Source organism: Mytilus galloprovincialis, chromosome 8 (assembly GCF_965363235.1).
Source record: "Mytilus galloprovincialis chromosome 8, xbMytGall1.hap1.1, whole genome shotgun sequence".
Lineage (NCBI taxonomy): Eukaryota > Metazoa > Mollusca > Bivalvia > Mytilida > Mytilidae > Mytilus > Mytilus galloprovincialis.
In genome coordinates, this window is record NC_134845.1 from 46,155,819 (window position 1) to 46,174,543 (window position 18,725).

At 31.6% G+C, this 18,725-nt stretch overlaps 2 protein-coding genes across 7 annotated transcripts in view; one reads left to right on the top strand and one right to left on the bottom strand.

The window, feature by feature from the left end:
- LOC143042046 (protein YIPF5-like) overlaps positions 1–18,725 on the bottom strand; it is an 81,355-nt gene that overhangs the window by 24,262 nt on the left and 38,368 nt on the right. The gene's annotated exons all lie outside the window — the stretch shown is intronic.
- Positions 1–18,725, top strand: part of LOC143042045 (uncharacterized) — a 32,719-nt gene that overhangs the window by 2,426 nt on the left and 11,568 nt on the right. The window contains exon 1 of one of the 5 annotated variants that reach the window (XM_076214278.1): positions 4,677–4,831. The exons of 1 other annotated variant lie outside the window; for it this stretch is intronic. The gene's annotated coding sequence lies outside the window, so the exon portion shown is untranslated. Of the gene's footprint in view, positions 1–4,676; positions 4,832–7,659; positions 7,895–18,317; positions 18,450–18,563; positions 18,652–18,725 lie in introns of those variants that run through there. 3 more of the 5 variants (XM_076214279.1, XM_076214283.1, XM_076214282.1) reach the window with 3 other exon arrangements.

The window sequence follows — 18,725 nt, forward strand, 5'->3', positions numbered from 1 at the left end:
GCAAATAAATCACTCATGAAATGTCTACAAATGACCGAAATGACTAAAACCTATGAATAACTCTGAAAATAGTGTATTCAAAATCTGTCATGTGATAATTCACTATATCAGTTATTTTAATCCCCCCATTTAATATTTGATCCTCATTTTCTCTTAAGTCTAGCCATGATTTGTTAACTTTATAATTTATATCCGCACCAAAAGCCAATATATTTACTTTTAGTCACCAAACACCTCAATAATCACACCAGTATAGAGATAGCACCTATCTTTTTGAGATAAATCAAATATGTAATGTCCAGTGATTGACCTTTTGACCTTGTAAATGACCACCAAGGTACTTATGTGTCAAAACAAGACTAGAAATGTTATAACTGAAGTGTCAACAGGTGTCATTATCTCAGTAGCTGAAATATACATCTAAATAATGATGTAATTGACAATAATTGGAGGAAATGAATAGAACAGGATGTAACCACTTTGAATCAAGGAGGTTTCTTTCAGAGGCTTGGTAAATCAGATTCTTACACAATTTATATGGAAAATGAAGCTTTTAAATTTAAGTACCAAGGATTTTTCTATTTTGTGGGTATCAATTTTCGTGGATTGCTGAAAACTTGCATATTCGTGGATATTTTATTTTCGTGGTTTTTCCAAAGCCTATTGAGAATATGATATTCGTTGAACATTTGAATATGTGGTTCCTCTGTACCCCCAAAACCCATGAAAAATTGGTATCCAACAAATAATAAATATATGCCTTCTTAAGTCACATCAGGAGCCTATATTATTTAGTTGTAAATTTTGGCGTTTTGTATGGGTACACATTTTGTCATCTTGCAGCCTTACATATAGCTAATACTTTAAGACATATGTACAGGTTCTGCCTATTACAAGTCATCTCAATGTGGGGTCTTCCCTTAGAATATGGATTTTGCTTGTTTTATCTTGGGGCCATTTTAGCCTACTACTAGTATATGGTATAGGTTTTGCTCATTGTTATCTTGGGCCTTATGCAGCTTACTACAGAGTATAGGATTTGCTCAATGTTATCTTGGGCCTTATTTAGCTTACTATAGAGTATAGGATTTGCTCATTGTTGAAACTTGTGCTGTTAGCTCTGATGAATAATAATAGTAGTTCTATACTAGCTGCTAACACCCTAGTCCTAGTAAGTCTCTGGTAGATTGCTCTTTCATTTGCAATCCTTCCACATCTCCCTATTTTTATATCTACAAATAATTGTTGTATTATAATGCACCTGATTATTACCAATACACAGACATATATAGTAAATAAGTCTGTATTTATCTATCTGACAGAATCGCCCACTTTATTATCAAAATATGACTATTACATCTCATCATAGAATCAATATTAAGGGTAATTGTTGTTTACTGCAAAAATATAATAACAAGACTTATATACCTCATTTTTTTTAGCAGATTAGTTGCACATTGAGAAACTATTGAATTTTTTTAAGCTAAGGTATTTTGATGTGAGTAAACATTAATCCGATTTTGAGCAATAAGAATATTGACACACATATCTTAACACAAACATGCATGGTAAAATTTACGTCACCCAAATTTTAACTTGACCAGTGCTTTATGGTAATATTAGCATTGTGTATAAGTTAATCAACAATTATCTTTATCCCTATTGGAAATACAGTGGCGGATTCAGGGGATTCCAGGGATTGGAACCCCCCCCCCCCAAACCCTCACTTTTTTTTTGGACAATCCATGCATTTTTATGGGAACATATGGTTGGAAACCCCCTTTATCTGGAGTTGGGGTCCCCTTTTAAAATGGCTGGATCTGCCCCTGAAATAATATACTGAATTACATTTAGAGCATCACTCTTACAGAGTACACTTAATTTTTATGATGTTTCTTTTTCTTCATGTTTAACTTTTCAAAGACAAGTGCTGCATTCACTTTTATTAAAGCCATCAGGATAATAAACCATCTGACAGTTATCAAAATAAATGTTCAATTCTTAATTATATACAAAACATAAATTTCTGTAAACAAAAAGCTACATCTAAAATATAGGATCTTTAGACAAGACTTAAATGTAAACAGAAATTAGAAAAATCCATCCTCTAAAACACATTATCTTTTTATAAGAGTTCAAATCCTAATGGCCTTTAGAGTAAATATTTTTGAAACTGAAAACCTCTTTTTTCAACAAGTAGAGTACATTACTTTGGGAGGAGTATAAAAACTGAAGGTCCGTTAAACAAAGAACTTCTTCATGATGTAATTCACAAGCACTTGAAGTACATAAACACTCATTACTTTTCAGACTTTTTCACAGTCTGCTGTTCTTTAATGTGTATCATGCACTTCAGCATTTTTATATTACATAACACCTTAATTAATGCACGAGTTCTTTTAATTAAAATTCAATCTTATTTATGTGATAGGGGTAAGAGCAGTCAGTATATCAAATACCCCACTTCTACAATATAATTTAAATTTTCAAACTATATCTTTAATTCTATATATAATTTACATAAAGTGCTCATTCTTACATTGATAATTTAATTGGATTATTAATTAAAAGCTCAACAGATAATCAAAGTAATCAATACCATATAAATTAATGATATATTAATAACATCTAGGACATTTTTAACAGATAGGTAAATCTGATTAGTTTTGGACACTTACAACTTAAAAGAAGCTTGAAAAAGTTACTAAATTTCAGCAGTTTCCCAAAGCTTCCATCATTATCTTAGGAATTGCAAATGCGGGGTAGGGATGGGGACCTCTATCCCATGGGGAGCTTCATATATGATACATGCAAAGACTTTTGACAATTATCACTCCAAACAATTGGTTTAAATGAGAGGCCCCCCCCCTAAATTACTAAACATGCATTCAGTTTAATCAAAAGGGGTGGATAGTCACAATGTTGTACTATCTTTGTATATTTTCTCAATTTTTTGAATTTCTGGACTGGACAACTTTTGGAGTGGAAAAGGTTAAAAGTCTGCATTAACCATAAAAGTATGGTTGGCACGTGCACAGAAATGGCCCCCTTAAATGGTCTACCGGGTATCATCCTATGACAATGGTATTTATGTAAATATATGGATGTACATGTATAAGTATAATTGTCCATATTCCATAATGAATTATGGTACATGTATACTTTGCCTGAGTTCCATCAGATACTGACTACGTATAACAATCTAATATTCAGTGTGTGTATGGCGACACAAACTCTCCTCTTATAATGGTAGGAGTAGTATCACTACATATGATCAATATAATATACTCTAAATTTGGTATATCATTACATTTCATCAGTATAAATGGAACACTTAATTAAAAAAAAATTGCCTTTGGTGCTACAAATGATCTATTTCACCCCAATCAGATAAAAATTACATATACATTTTTTTTCTTTATAAAAATGTCAGATTGTCAGACTTTCCCCAATGGCTATGTTTTTACAAAAACATTTTATGGTAGCACTTTTATGCTTGGTGAATAAAAGTGGCAATATATATGTTATTTAATTAGATATGACAAGTTTTATTATGCCTACATGGCATTTTTTCAGGGAGCTTGGAAAAATGCAGCTTTTCTAAACAATCAGAAAGTATAGTCTATAATAATTTTCATTTTTGTTACATGTACAAGGCAACCAATTTGATATCATACAAAATCCAACTTTCAGAAGCATATTTTGGAAGTTCATGACCCTACAAATGAGTACTAGAAAATGTATAGAGCTGTTACAAATTCAACTGTTCAGAGCAGATTTTGGAAGGTTCATGACCCCTGACTGAATGCAAGCTGCACAATAATTTCTAACCTTATAAACTTTTCAAACTTCAAATTGGTCTTAAATCACCAAAATTAAAGGCATTGTAACACAAATGATCACTATAATTTTCAGATAGTTAATATTAACCTTTGCATATAAAAGCTACTTAATATGACCTGACACCCCCTCTTTAGAAAAGAATAACTTATAAATTGTCTCTATTAGTCACCTGTTTAAGCTCGGGACAGTTTAATTATGTGAACATTTGGCTATGAGATTTCACATACATGTAATTGAAAAAAAAATATTGAGTAAATGTTTATTTTAAATTATTCAAATTGATAATGTCTCGTATTTAAAATAGAGGTTCAAGTTTAAGAGTATTTTAGCAAGAACCATTAATAATAAAGCTTCAACAGTAACTATTTGTGTTCCAACTCTGGACTTGCTTCCTTGGTATCAATCTCCTCCATCCTTACAAACCTAACATGTGCAGGGGCGGATCCAGTCATTTCAAAAAGGGGGGTACCAACCCAGGATAAAGGGGGTTCCAACTATATGTCCCCATTCAAATTCATTGATCAACCAAAAAAACTGGCAATACAACCCAAATGATGGGATAATCAGTTAAGTTTTAGTAAACGGATATATTTTGTATGAAATATTAACAACAGAATAAAGTTAAATACAATTTCATTTCTTGATAATACAATATAGAACTGCTAACACACCTGAACAAGTATAATATTTAAATTCTACCAGTCAATATACTTTTAAATCATTTCTAATTATTTATGCAATCAAAAGGAAAAACACTCATGTAAATAGGTGTTAAGACATAATATACACCCATAAACCATTTATGGTCATGTGACCAATGTTGAGTCTTCAATCAAATCAATAAAGCCTTACAGATCATTCATTGACATTTAAAAACTGCTACATGTTGTCAGTTCATCCATGCTGGTTGTGTTATCATGTTTAATTGAAAATAACAAAATTTATGAAGGATTATTTACAAAATGTCAACATTTATATAGTCTAACAGGTAGGACAAATTTTTTGGTTTGAAATATTAAAGATAATTTATTTGACCTGACACCATATGTAGAAATGTACATCTTGACTGATAAAAACAGAAAGGTCAAATGGAATGAATTTTGGACTAGGAGTAGTTCTTGGACATTAACATTGCAGATTGAGACCAGAGACTGTAAAATGTGTCCAATAATTATGGAAGGACCTACAGGCCTCAATTAAGTGAATTTGAGATGATTTATAATAAATTCATGACAAATATTCTGGTCTGAAGGAGTTGAAACCAATTTGCATGTAGGTGTTAAATCTAACAGTATATAACGGAAAAAAATATGTTAACCCTTTCCTCCATTGACATTTTTTTTTTGCATACTTGATTCGCATAGGATTTTTCAATCAAATGCTAAAAATATGCTTTAAAGTATAAACAAATTGCGAAAAAAGAAATATTTCATCAAATAAATTCAAGTCAGATATTCTTATGAATATCCTTTTCATATTGGATACAAATTTTATTAAGTCTGAAGCAGACACTTTGTAGTCAAAGTATTTCAACTGAGGTACTGCACAGGCGTCAAAAGGCGTCATTATGGAGTAAAGGGGGTGGCGTCAAAAGGCGTCACTATGGAGGAAAGGGTTAACAACAATTAATGAAAACCATAAATAAAAAAAAAGGAATTGACATGTTGCTGTCAAAAAAAGTCTCATTATGACAGACCATGTTAAAGCAAGTTCGTTTTAAAGGTTTCAGTCAATGGTAAAATACTGAGATACTGAAGTTTTGCCCTAATTTCTTAAACTTTATTGTAGTAAAGCCATAAAGCAAACGTTCAGTGCATAAATTTACATCTCTTTTGAGAAACGTGACTAAATTTGGAAAAAAAATCGTCTTAAATCATTTACCAAGGACTCTTTTTATGTTATCAGAAGACATCTTTACAGGCCACATTCAAATTCACTTTTGTCACACCGAAAACAAATCAACAAGCAACATATTTCATTTTACAGTTCGTTATAGCACATAAAATTGAGATATTTATGGACATTTATAAACTGCTTTATTTCAAAATTTTATAAAATGGCTAAAACCCTGCTGAGCTACTATGCATTTGAAAGGTGACAAAATAATTTTCAAGGTAAAAACATTAGGTATGACATCATCTGTTAATACCTGTATGATAGATGATCTAAGGAACATCTAATGAATAATGATACAGGTGGTATTGCTTTACAGTTACAAGAGCGGTTTCTATATTTAGTCATTGTTTTTTTATGTAATTTTTCACATGTGACATTGAGTAATAAGATACAAGGAAACAGACTCAGAGTTAAATGTTACCTTGACAGAAAACTAAGAAAAATTGTAAACATTATTGATAAATAGTCTGCTACAAGCAAAATTTGAGTCACCTCTAAACTTCAATGTTAAAAAATCTTTTCCTGAAAAATGTGGTTTTAAGTTGGGGACAAACAGGGACAGCTTATGCCTTCTTTTTGTCAGGTATACAGTCATCCATCTTCTCCAGCCAAACATTACTATCAATTCCCCTCCCCTCCACATGAAGAGAAGGAGTGTGGAGTGTATCGTAACCCCTGGCTAGCGAAGATGTCCATCATCAGAGTCAATCTCACATTAGTTACTCACTTTTTCCAGTCAAGTCAGGGACATATATACCGGTAATATACTATAATGTCTCTTAAGTCAACTATTTTGTTTTTCAAATGGAAATTGACCCTGGCATTTTAAATTTAGATAGAATCTTATGTAAACCTTAAAGATCAAACTAAAGTGTTCAAAATTATACTTTCCATTTATCAAATCAATAGAAAAAAAGAGATTAAACATCTCCTTAAAAGTATAATGACATTTATTCTGATCATTAAAATAAGATCAACGCCTCCAGTTTCCTTTACACAAACATCAAACTGAGTACTGGTATGTAGAATTTTTTTTAAATCGATACCAGAATTTTTTTCTTGAAATGTCCCCATAATCAAATTCTTCACCTTAAATTTCTTTTTCTAATAATGCATTCCTTGTTTTCCAATTGTACCAATTCAAGTTGAAAAGACTACATATTTGACCTCAGAAATAATTAAGTCATGTCAACTTCTATTGGTTTTTCAGCTTCATCAATCAAAGCGCTGAAAGTACTTTAAATCAGAAGAAAAGAAATATAACAAAAGATTATTTCTGTTCATATCAAAACTTTATAACAAATAATTTGTTATGTTTTTCTGGACATCTATTGTTGGAAAATGAATAGAGAACACAAATAAATTTATTTTGAAATGCAAGAATTCGTTATGAATAATCATTGTAAAGTTTAAAAGGAAATAAATCTATATTCATACACTTCCACTTAGTAATAAAGGAAATAGCAACACATTGCATTCCAATTTTGTTCACCAAAATAATTGTACAGAAAATTTGAAACACCTGGCTTTGGTAATTTTTCTATTTACAAGAAAATAGAATCAAACAATAGTAAATTGAAATTCTTCCCAAATTGATTTTGTTAAAGACTTAAGTTTTGGACATTTTTCAACAAACTTTATCAGAGAGGACTATAATAGTCGTTGACAGACGATTTGTACATGACAAAGACACCTTAATAGGGTGTGATCAGGTTTACTGATCCCTGCGATGATACTGTTTACAAACATAATTGAAACATACAAAAGGTGGAAACAATACCTAAAATTTCTTTCGTAATGTGTCTAGTGTTTTGAAACAAGACAATATAATCATTCAATCATAACGGAGAAAAGTATATCATTTCAAATATAAATACTCCTTAATCTTTAGCTTTTCTTCAAACTTCTTTCCTGATTTTCGTGATAAGTCATAATAAGACTCCAGGCATTTAATCGACAAATTTAAAAACGTAGAGACAAAGTGACCACTGAGTACACTTTCAGTTGGGTTTTGGTAGATTTACGTCTTATGACGAGACAATTTACATAATCAAACATTAGCTGTGTGGTCTACCAGAGGACCTACCGATTTATTTTCACAGTTTACCAATAATAATTGAAGGCTACCTGTGGATTTATTTACATTTACTTTCAGGTAAATTTAATTATCATTGTATCATTAAACAGTTTAACAACCTGAAAAGATTTTAAGCCTACACCTATCTATTTTATTCAATTACCATGTTTACGAATATTCTTGATTTCTATGTAAATGTTTACAAAAGGGAAATTGCCACTGATAAATATCTGAATAAACTTTTTACACCAAATTTAATGGACATTTGTTAAGATTTCTGGCATCAAATAAAGAATTCCAGTAGAGGACAGAAGTTTCATAATTGTCGGTGGTAATTAAATCTGCTGGAGTGTCACAATTAAAACCTTTTTTACAGTGGATTCTAAACTATACCAAAATCAGTTTTTGAAAGAAAATACTGTTACAAATCATTGACATCAAGAAAAGTTTTAAAGTTTTACATTTAATTTAAAAAAAAATTCTGCAACATTAATGAATGTGTCAGTTCTGACAAAATTGTCTCAAATGATTGGCTACAGTGCATTAGCAAAGACATATTGCAAAGTAACTCAGTGAGTGAATTTTTATTTTTTGGGGTTGGGTTGTGGGGCGGGGGAGTGTTTGGGAGCTGAATATATTTCTCTACCATAATTTCTTAAGAAATTAGAAGCAGCTGATAATTCAATTATGACAATGTAATCAATTTGTTTTGGTGAATTTCTATAAATGGAATTCTATAATTCACTAAAATCATGAACATTTATGGTTAATATAATAATAAAATCTGATAATTGAATCCATAAAATCAGTCTTAATCCTTTAATGTGAGCAATTATAATTATTTATGCTTTATCAATATTTAACTCTGTTATCAGGATTAAAGGAAAGCCGATACGAAAATAAGACTCATTTTTCAAATTCAATAAGTTCCCAATGATAAAGTGTTTAATCTGACAGATAAAAATACAGAGGAATCTCATTAAGAAATGCAGAAAATGTACAGCAGCCATTGATAAGGTCAATATTTTATTATTTGTTTAGAATTTATGTAAGACTTCAGCCTGCCTCTGTAATTAATCAATTGTAAGAGAGTTCCACATAAATTCTGACAACAAATAAGAAATTGAAACCATTTCCACTTTGTACAATGCTGGTATTGACATATTAGCAAATGTATGTGTCATTTTCAAGAGCAAGTGTCAAGTCCATTGAAAATGACAATAGTTTTCATGTACATTTCACTGTTCAAGGTGTCAAAGATTGATTTCAGTTAAAACCTAAGGGGAACAAATAATCTGTTAAGATCTTATAATTTGTTTTTCTTGACTTATCTCAAGCTAGACAAAACCAGTACACTTCTTTAATACTATTCACAATACCTCCTAAGGCTTTTGTGATAAGAAAACCTCAGATAAAACTGAGGACCATTCACATTCTTTACTGGGCATTATGTAAGACCAGCAATCTGAAGATTTTTGGCTTCAATCTAGTTTGTCATACAATTTAACCTTGATTCAGATGGAATGACAGTTGAGCAATGAGATGTTCCAGGATCTTTAAATATCAAATCTATCAAGATATAAATCATTATGAAGAAGAAGAAAATTAGATATACACAATAATTTAGGTACAATGTTACATTTATACTTTGTAAATAAACCAGTGAAAACCCCCAATATTTTGGACAATGAATACTTAGATAGGCTTATTTATAACTGACTAATGAACAATTAGAATTAACATTTAGATTTGTCAGACATTGTAGACTACTAAGGAATGATTTTCAAACTATTAAGAACCTTAAATGTTCGGACTCTCAGTCAAAATTATCCTTTTAGTAAGTTCAATTTGGCTACTCAGTTAAAGTTCCTAATGGTCATAATAAGCTTCTCATGTATTTATGTATTTATAGATCCTTGACTTTCAAACCTTTATTGGTTATTACTTGGTCAGAATAACAAATCGGATACTTTGATTGCAAAAAATACTAGCTTAGGTATGTCAATGTTTTAGTCATAAATTATGCCAAAGCTAATGATTTATTGGCTATGCAGGCAAACAAGTCTCAACCATACAACAGGTCAAATCTTCTAAAGACTTAATTTTTAGACGCTTCAAGTTGCCAAACGTCTGAATCTTTGTTGACAAAAGTTCATATTTGACCAAGGCTTAAATTGACTTTCATGTATAGGAGATAAAGTAATTAACCCTAAATTCCAGAATAAATACAGTTAATAACTTCACAAATAGAATGGTGGAATTTTTTAATGGTCAGTCGATAGCACTACATTCCTGGTCAATAGTGGTACAATATCAGACTGACCAGGAGGTAATTGTTGTAGGCTAAGTAGCCATTAAGGAAGGACAAATAAAAATCCCATAAAATTTATTGTCCAAAGATACCATCTTCCATTAAATCAGATAGGTAAAGGTTAATTTGACCATGATAAAAATGAGAAATATATGCTGAAAAGGAAGAGTACACAAATTGGCTTTGTTTCTCACTGATCAACAATTTATATGATCAAGTTGACCATCAGAGATAACTTTCATAAATAGTGGCCAACATTACTAAGTGGTCAATTTGGACAATTTAGTTCATTTCATTTGACAACAAATTTTGGGGACTCTTTGTCAATTACAAATCTATAGAATTAACTAAGTTAATTTAGAAAAAATAGTCCTGACGACAGATATTTTTGAGGGAATGAATAAACATGAATTTCAATTTTTTTTGTCTGAATGACATTTTCTAGAAGTCAGCTGCTATTCTGCTACAAAACACTTGAAGCTATGAATATAACCATCTGTGGAGTAATGTCATTGTAAAATCTCCCCATGGATCTCTGAATCCACTCCACACCTGCTATAAGGTAGCAACTGGCTCATGTAGACAGATGTATCATACTACCAGTATGTGTAAGAGGAGGGAACCTCTTTATATATACATGTATAAATATATATCATGGGAAGGTCTGTTTTTTAAGCAAGGCTTATCTGAATACTGTTTTGTCTTTAATTCTGGGAAAAGGTTTGATTGGCTTTGGGATAATAGTGAATTCCTTTAGGATTTCAAACTTGGGCCATAAGCTACTGTTGCGTTTTAAATCTTATTTTTCATCTCATTTTTAAAATTTTTATTATCCATCCAGATGATTATAACAACCACATAGTCACATGTGATAGGCACATACCTCATACTATTCATTTAACCCCTAAATAAAATACTTTAAATTGATCTGCAAACCTTTACATAACTTTGTGCATTCAAGTTAAGTCATCTGTAAACCAATTAACACCAACAAAAAACTTACAAAATGTTTTAAATTAATAAACTTCAAATTTTAAATCTCAAGGGTGCATAAATAATGCAAAAACAAAATCTTGAACAATATACTCTCTTTTAAGGTAAAGTGCATATTTTATGTAGCTTTCAAATATTGACAGGAAATGAACCAGAAGACATTATTCTCTAATATAACATCATGTAAAACCGTTAGTGTATACTATTAAATTTCTTACAATAGCCTCAAGGTATCAACAAAAACCGTTGCTTTTTATCATTCATTCATTCATATCTTTATTTCCTCTTTATAGAGATTACATGAATCATAGTATCATGAACAATAAATTAATACATTAATAATAGAAAATAAAATAGTAAAGTTATGAACAATGCGTAATATTTACATATAAATGAAAATGTTAATATATATTGCAAGCTGTAAATGAGTTTATGTTGCGAGCTGTCGATATTACATGTGCTAACACTATACTATATAGTTCAATTGGCGATTGTATTCGGATGCAGATTTTATTACATGGACGTAGCAAAGTCGCTTAAATGAATCCAAGTCGGAGTCACTGAGCGCAGTTGAAGGGTCTTTTCCTAGACAAATTATAAATAGCGATTCATCACTACATTCACTGAGTTCAACATAGAGATCAAGAGAAAAGTTTTCTATTATTACGTCTAGCCAAGTACTGTACATATTTGATGTGCACGTACAGACAAAGCATGCATGTACAAACACGTCAGTGAATAGACGGTCGCATATTTCACAGGATTTGGAATCGTGGTTTGGAGCGGTAGATACAAGTTTTCCGATAAACAGTGCAGTGCGCATTTCGAAGCTGTTCGTCGGGAATTTCCATACATGAGCCACAGATATTGATTTATGTATATATTTGAATCTCTTGAAGTCATTGTCCGAATTAATGCGAATTAACCAGTCATTATCATGTTTAGTTTCAACTGCATTTACAACAATACGTTTCCATTGTAGTTTTTCGGGAAAGTTGCCATCACTAATGTAGGTAATAAGAAATTCATACAGATTGTATTTACTTAAAATGTCCAATATGTCTGGAATGAATCCAATATGATTTCGTCCGTCTAACAGGCACGAAAAAAGTCTTTGTAGAAAAATTTGTTTTGCAAGACAAGAGTTTTTTGTTTTACAAAGTTTTCCAAAGAAATACAATTTACGTTTTTCGATATCACAGGTTATATTACGTAGCCCAACCATACTTTCACACATATCGGATCTTGTTGACGTCTTAAACTTTTGTACGTGCTTTACAACAAAATGCTGAAGTCTATTCAGTAATGTGACATCTTGCTTTTTCAGATCACACCAAACTTCACAACCATACAAAAAAGTAGGAATTACGACTGACTTGTACAGTTTCACTAGAACTAATGGATTTGTATTGTCGCTTCTAAAGTTTGAAATAGCAAAAAAAGTGTTTCTACCCTTCCTACAAGCTTTTGTCGTTCGTGCAAGCGTATTCAATTTTCCGTTTAGTTCAATGCCAAGATGAATATGGTTGTCTACAACAGGTACAGATTCTTGGTTTAGTTTCCAGTCATAGTCTGTTTTTATTGAAGATTTTGAAAATTGAATAACACATGATTTCTTTCCGTTGAACTGAAACCGCCATTTATTTGAATATCTTGTACATATATCAAGCATGTGTTGTAGACGCTTCGGTGTTGTAGCAATACATGTAATATCGTCAGCAAGTGAGGGTGCGCAACATTTTATACTATTGACACCAGTGACTCTATTACATCTTTCTAATTCATTAATTAATTCATCAATAAACACTAAGTATAAAAAACCAGACAATACCCCTCCTTGTCTAACACCTTCTTTGACTACAAAGCTATTTGATTTACATTGATTAACAATAACTGAACCTTGTGTTTTACTATACATATCATTAATTAGGGACCATGCTTTCCCTTTGACACCCAATTTGAATAATTTATACATAAGTGCTTTACGCCATACTGTATCAAAAGCCTTTCTACTGTCTAGAAACGCTACAAATACTTTGCTATTTAGTTCTATATTATGGTAAATTGTTTCAAGGAGACAAAACGACGCAGTCAGACAACCAAGACCTTTTTGAAATCCATGTTGAAGAGGATTCGGAAACGCCCCTGGTAATACGACACATGTTTGTAGACGGATAAGTACTATCTTTTCAAAAAGCTTCAATACACACGATAATAAGCATACGGGTCGATAGCTGTCCGGGCTCATTTTTGGTTTATCCCCTCCTTTAAACAAGGGAACAACCAATCCTTTCTGCCAGTCATTAGGAACTTGCTGTTTTTCTATAACGATATTAAGAAAAAAGGAAAGACATTCCGCAACTTTTGGTCCACCATATATCAAGTGTTCGTTTTGTATCATGTCATTGCCACACGCTTTTCTGCGCTTTAGCTGTTTAATAGCAGAGCTTATATCATCACAAGAAATTATTCCACCAGGTAAGTATAGGTCTTCATCAGCTTTGCATACACGTTTGATTTCACGGTAAGCTTTATTAATTTCATTTAGAGTCGGGTCATCGAACGTTGACGTATCAGCTGGTGTATAGAGATCTTCGAAATAATTCGCAAATGCATTACAGATTGACTCCGGGGATGTATGAACAATGTTATTATGTTTTATTTGCTGACAAACTTTTGAATGTTTTGGTTTTTGGCGCTTAATTAATTTCCAAAATAGTCTTATATCACATTCGGCAGCGTTATTAATGTCATCATACGTTTCTTCGATGTATCGTTCATTTTCAAGTTTCTGGATGTTTCTAAAATCTCGTTTGGCTCGTTTGTAATTAAAATACGACTCGTGTTGCATACCTCGAGGTCTTCCATCTTGCATCCATACCCTACGCATATTTCGTTCTTTAGTATGTGCTTTTTTTTTACGTCTGCATTCCAGTATGGTTTTGTGTACGGATTATACGTATTACACGGAATTGTCTCTTTTGCAGTATTTATTAGCGTATTCACAAGGTTATGATAAAACATATTAATGTCAATGTTATCATTCTGTGCCTTCCGTATTAGTTTATCTAAAGGAGCACACAATTTATCTTGGTAGTCTCTAATATTCTGTTCTGTGATCTTGTGCCAAGCTGGAAGTTTTGTAAAATTGTTTAAGTCAATATGCGGATTTTCGTCTAGTTCCACACAGGCGATAATTGGTAGGTGATCAGACGTCGAACTAAACGTTCCTTCTTCTAGGATTTCATACCGTCGTAATTGTCTGACTAACGTCTCGTCTATCAATACATAATCTAACATTGTATTTTTTAATGTAAATGTGAACTCTGGACCTTTTATTGGTGTTTTGCATGAATCGGTAAATGGATGAAAAATATAGTGTCTTTGTACAAAATTTTGCAGTTCTTTTGATTTTACCGTGTTTGTAAACTGTATGTTTTTGTTTATACAACTAGCATTGAAATCACCTGCAATAACTACTTTGCCGTAGTTAATGTAATATGTGTATAAATCATCAAGGGCGTTTAACTCTTGTCTATAATTATCGATCGAACCATCAGCAGGTAAGTATACCCCAAAAATAAAAATTGACCCAAAACTTTTGTTTTTTAGCTCAATACCAACAATTCTATCTGAATTAGTTTCTAATATTTCTTCTACTGAAAATTGTAAAGATGCTTTGTATAAAATAGAAATACCACCTTTACCATGAGTGCAATTATATAAATCATTTAACTTGTCAGTTTTTGAAATACTCTTGTATCTCATATCTATACTGTTCATATATGACAATAAATTTGGTTTCAGCTTATGTTCACTTATTATAGCAATATCACAGTTTTTAGATTCTAGCAATTCTGCAAGACATAAGGTAGAGGACATTATCCCTCTGACATTCCATGCTAAAATATTAAGACTCATCAAAGCATTAATGAAAAAACATAAGTTAAATATTAACATTATATACATGTACAACATTTTAAGTGTTATATAGTCTTGTTCTGTTAGGCTTGTATCTTTTTATGCGTGTTCATTACACCTGTTTTGCCAGTCGTGATTGTTCAGCCACCTCCTACAGCGTACACCGGCAGGCCAGAATTCATCGGTCTCGATAATACTAGCGGATTCCTCTGTTACGTTTAATTTAGCTGATATACGTGAATAATTGTATTTGCCGTGAAATAGTTGTATGAACGTAGTATTGACACCTTTCACTTCAAGAAACTGTAAAATTCCAGATCGTGTTGATCTGTTATCTATTCCAGATAAATAGTATCTTGCGGATCGTTTCCTTGGTGTTACACCAACGAAAAAATTCTCATTTGAAGGTTTTATTTCTTCGGTATTACCTTGTACACGTACCGGAATTTTAAAGTTTAAATGATCCTTGTTTGAAACATTCGATGTTTCCGTTGCATGGTCTAGTTCGGGATTCGACACAAAATGTTCCGAATGGTTAACTGGCGATGATAAATGTTCACTTTCTTTTAAGGTTACTTCTGTACCGTTATTTTTTCCTGGGGTGGTCTGTACATTTAAATGTTCATTGATCTGAGACTTTTTCGTGTCCGCAGAGTGTAACGGCTTGCTGACATTTAACTCACCAGAGGTTCTTACGGGAGAAGTTATTGATGCATAAGACGGTTTAACAATTAATTTAAGTTCATTTAATGACTTCTGCATAACCGATTGTAATTTGTTATGTCTTTCTAGTTCAATATGCATGGTCTTTATATCTTGCTGAAAGTTATTCAGGTCAAAATCATCTAATGTTTTTGTCGACTGGGACAGCACTTAGATAGGCTTATTTATAACTGACTAATGAACAATTAGAATTAACATTTAGATTTGTCAGACATTGTAGACTACTAAGGAATGATTTTCAAACTATTAAGAACCTTAAATGTTCGGACTCTCAGTCAAAATTATCCTTTTAGTAAGTTCAATTTGGCTACTCAGTTAAAGTTCCTAATGGTCATAATAAGCTTCTCATGTATTTATGTATTTATAGATCCTTGACTTTCAAACCTTTATTGGTTATTACTTGGTCAGAATAACAAATCGGATACTTTGATTGCAAAAAATACTAGCTTAGGTATGTCAATGTTTTAGTCATAAATTATGCCAAAGCTAATGATTTATTGGCTATGCAGGCAAACAAGTCTCAACCATACAACAGGTCAAATCTTCTAAAGACTTAATTTTTAGACGCTTCAAGTTGCCAAACGTCTGAATCTTTGTTGACAAAAGTTCATATTTGACCAAGGCTTAAATTGACTTTCATGTATAGGAGATAAAGTAATTAACCCTAAATTCCAGAATAAATACAGTTAATAACTTCACAAATAGAATGGTGGAATTTTTTAATGGTCAGTCGATAGCACTACATTCCTGGTCAATAGTGGTACAATATCAGACTGACCAGGAGGTAATTGTTGTAGGCTAAGTAGCCATTAAGGAAGGACAAATAAAAATCCCATAAAATTTATTGTCCAAAGATACCATCTTCCATTAAATCAGATAGGTAAAGGTTAATTTGACCATGATAAAAATGAGAAATATATGCTGAAAAGGAAGAGTACACAAATTGGCTTTGTTTCTCACTGATCAACAATTTATATGATCAAGTTGACCATCAGAGATAACTTTCATAAATAGTGGCCAACATTACTAAGTGGTCAATTTGGACAATTTAGTTCATTTCATTTGACAACAAATTTTGGGGACTCTTTGTCAATTACAAATCTATAGAATTAACTAAGTTAATTTAGAAAAAATAGTCCTGACGACAGATATTTTTGAGGGAATGAATAAACATGAATTTCAATTTTTTTTGTCTGAATGACATTTTCTAGAAGTCAGCTGCTATTCTGCTACAAAACACTTGAAGCTATGAATATAACCATCTGTGGAGTAATGTCATTGTAAAATCTCCCCATGGATCTCTGAATCCACTCCACACCTGCTATAAGGTAGCAACTGGCTCATGTAGACAGATGTATCATACTACCAGTATGTGTAAGAGGAGGGAACCTCTTTATATATACATGTATAAATATATATCATGGGAAGGTCTGTTTTTTAAGCAAGGCTTATCTGAATACTGTTTTGTCTTTAATTCTGGGAAAAGGTTTGATTGGCTTTGGGATAATAGTGAATTCCTTTAGGATTTCAAACTTGGGCCATAAGCTACTGTTGCGTTTTAAATCTTATTTTTCATCTCATTTTTAAAATTTTTATTATCCATCCAGATGATTATAACAACCACATAGTCACATGTGATAGGCACATACCTCATACTATTCATTTAACCCCTAAATAAAATACTTTAAATTGATCTGCAAACCTTTACATAACTTTGTGCATTCAAGTTAAGTCATCTGTAAACCAATTAACACCAACAAAAAACTTACAAAATGTTTTAAATTAATAAACTTCAAATTTTAAATCTCAAGGGTGCATAAATAATGCAAAAACAAAATCTTGAACAATATACTCTCTTTTAAGGTAAAGTGCATATTTTATGTAGCTTTCAAATATTGACAGGAAATGAACCAGAAGACATTATTCTCTAATATAACATCATGTAAAACCGTTAGTGTATACTATTAAATTTCTTACAATAGCCTCAAGGTATCAACAAAAACCGTTGCTTTTTATCAAATTTGTATAATATGATAAACGGTGTCAACTCGAAAATTTGAATTGACAATGTTCAACATGAAAGGCTTATAAATTTAAATTTTGAAAACTATTTGAAAAAATCACAAAAAGATCTTAACAAATTCTGACTTAAATATCATTTATTTCAATTAATTACTTGTAAAGTGGGTGTAAAATTGGTCAAAGACCTTGTGATCTTTTGTATATTTCAAAGATCAAAATGTCAGTCATTAAAATTTAAATCTTAAGTCAGCAAAATCGAGTACAAAAAAGCTCCAAACTTAAATTTGATTGTCAAACATGAGTTATGACCACTTGGGTCAACTCAAGAGATAATACATCACACAAAGACATTTATATCTCATTCAGGTCGTTTTATTGTCACCCGTCAACAAATTTTCAACCTAATGACAATAATGGAATGTACACAGCAATAATATGTCCATTTCTTACAACGATCTCACCTCAGATGACATTGCGGTCAGCACACGAGACATAACCGGACGTCTGTGATCAACAGTGCAAACTTTAGAAAATTCAACATACAATTCGTGAAAAACAAAACAATTTATTCTGAATTAGATGTCAAACTTTTAACTGAATGTTGAATGTTATCTGTAAATCTTGAGTGTATCATAATCCATGCCCTAAAGGACAAAATTTAAGGTAAGAGTTAGAGTTGAAGTCACCAATCACAACTAAGGTTGACTGATCGCAAGATATCATGCAATATTTGCAGTTTGTATTAAGTTTAAAAATGTTTTAAAATCAAAGTGAAGTATTGAGCAAACATATACATTTCTGTTCTGGCGTCAAAAAGGTATATTTGTTGATCCTTTTTTACGGCTTTTACATACATACTGTCTAGGTAAGAAAAGCAATAGCATTTTAATTTCATATAATTTTTTTTTTTTTAGTACTTTATTACTTTGTTATTCATTT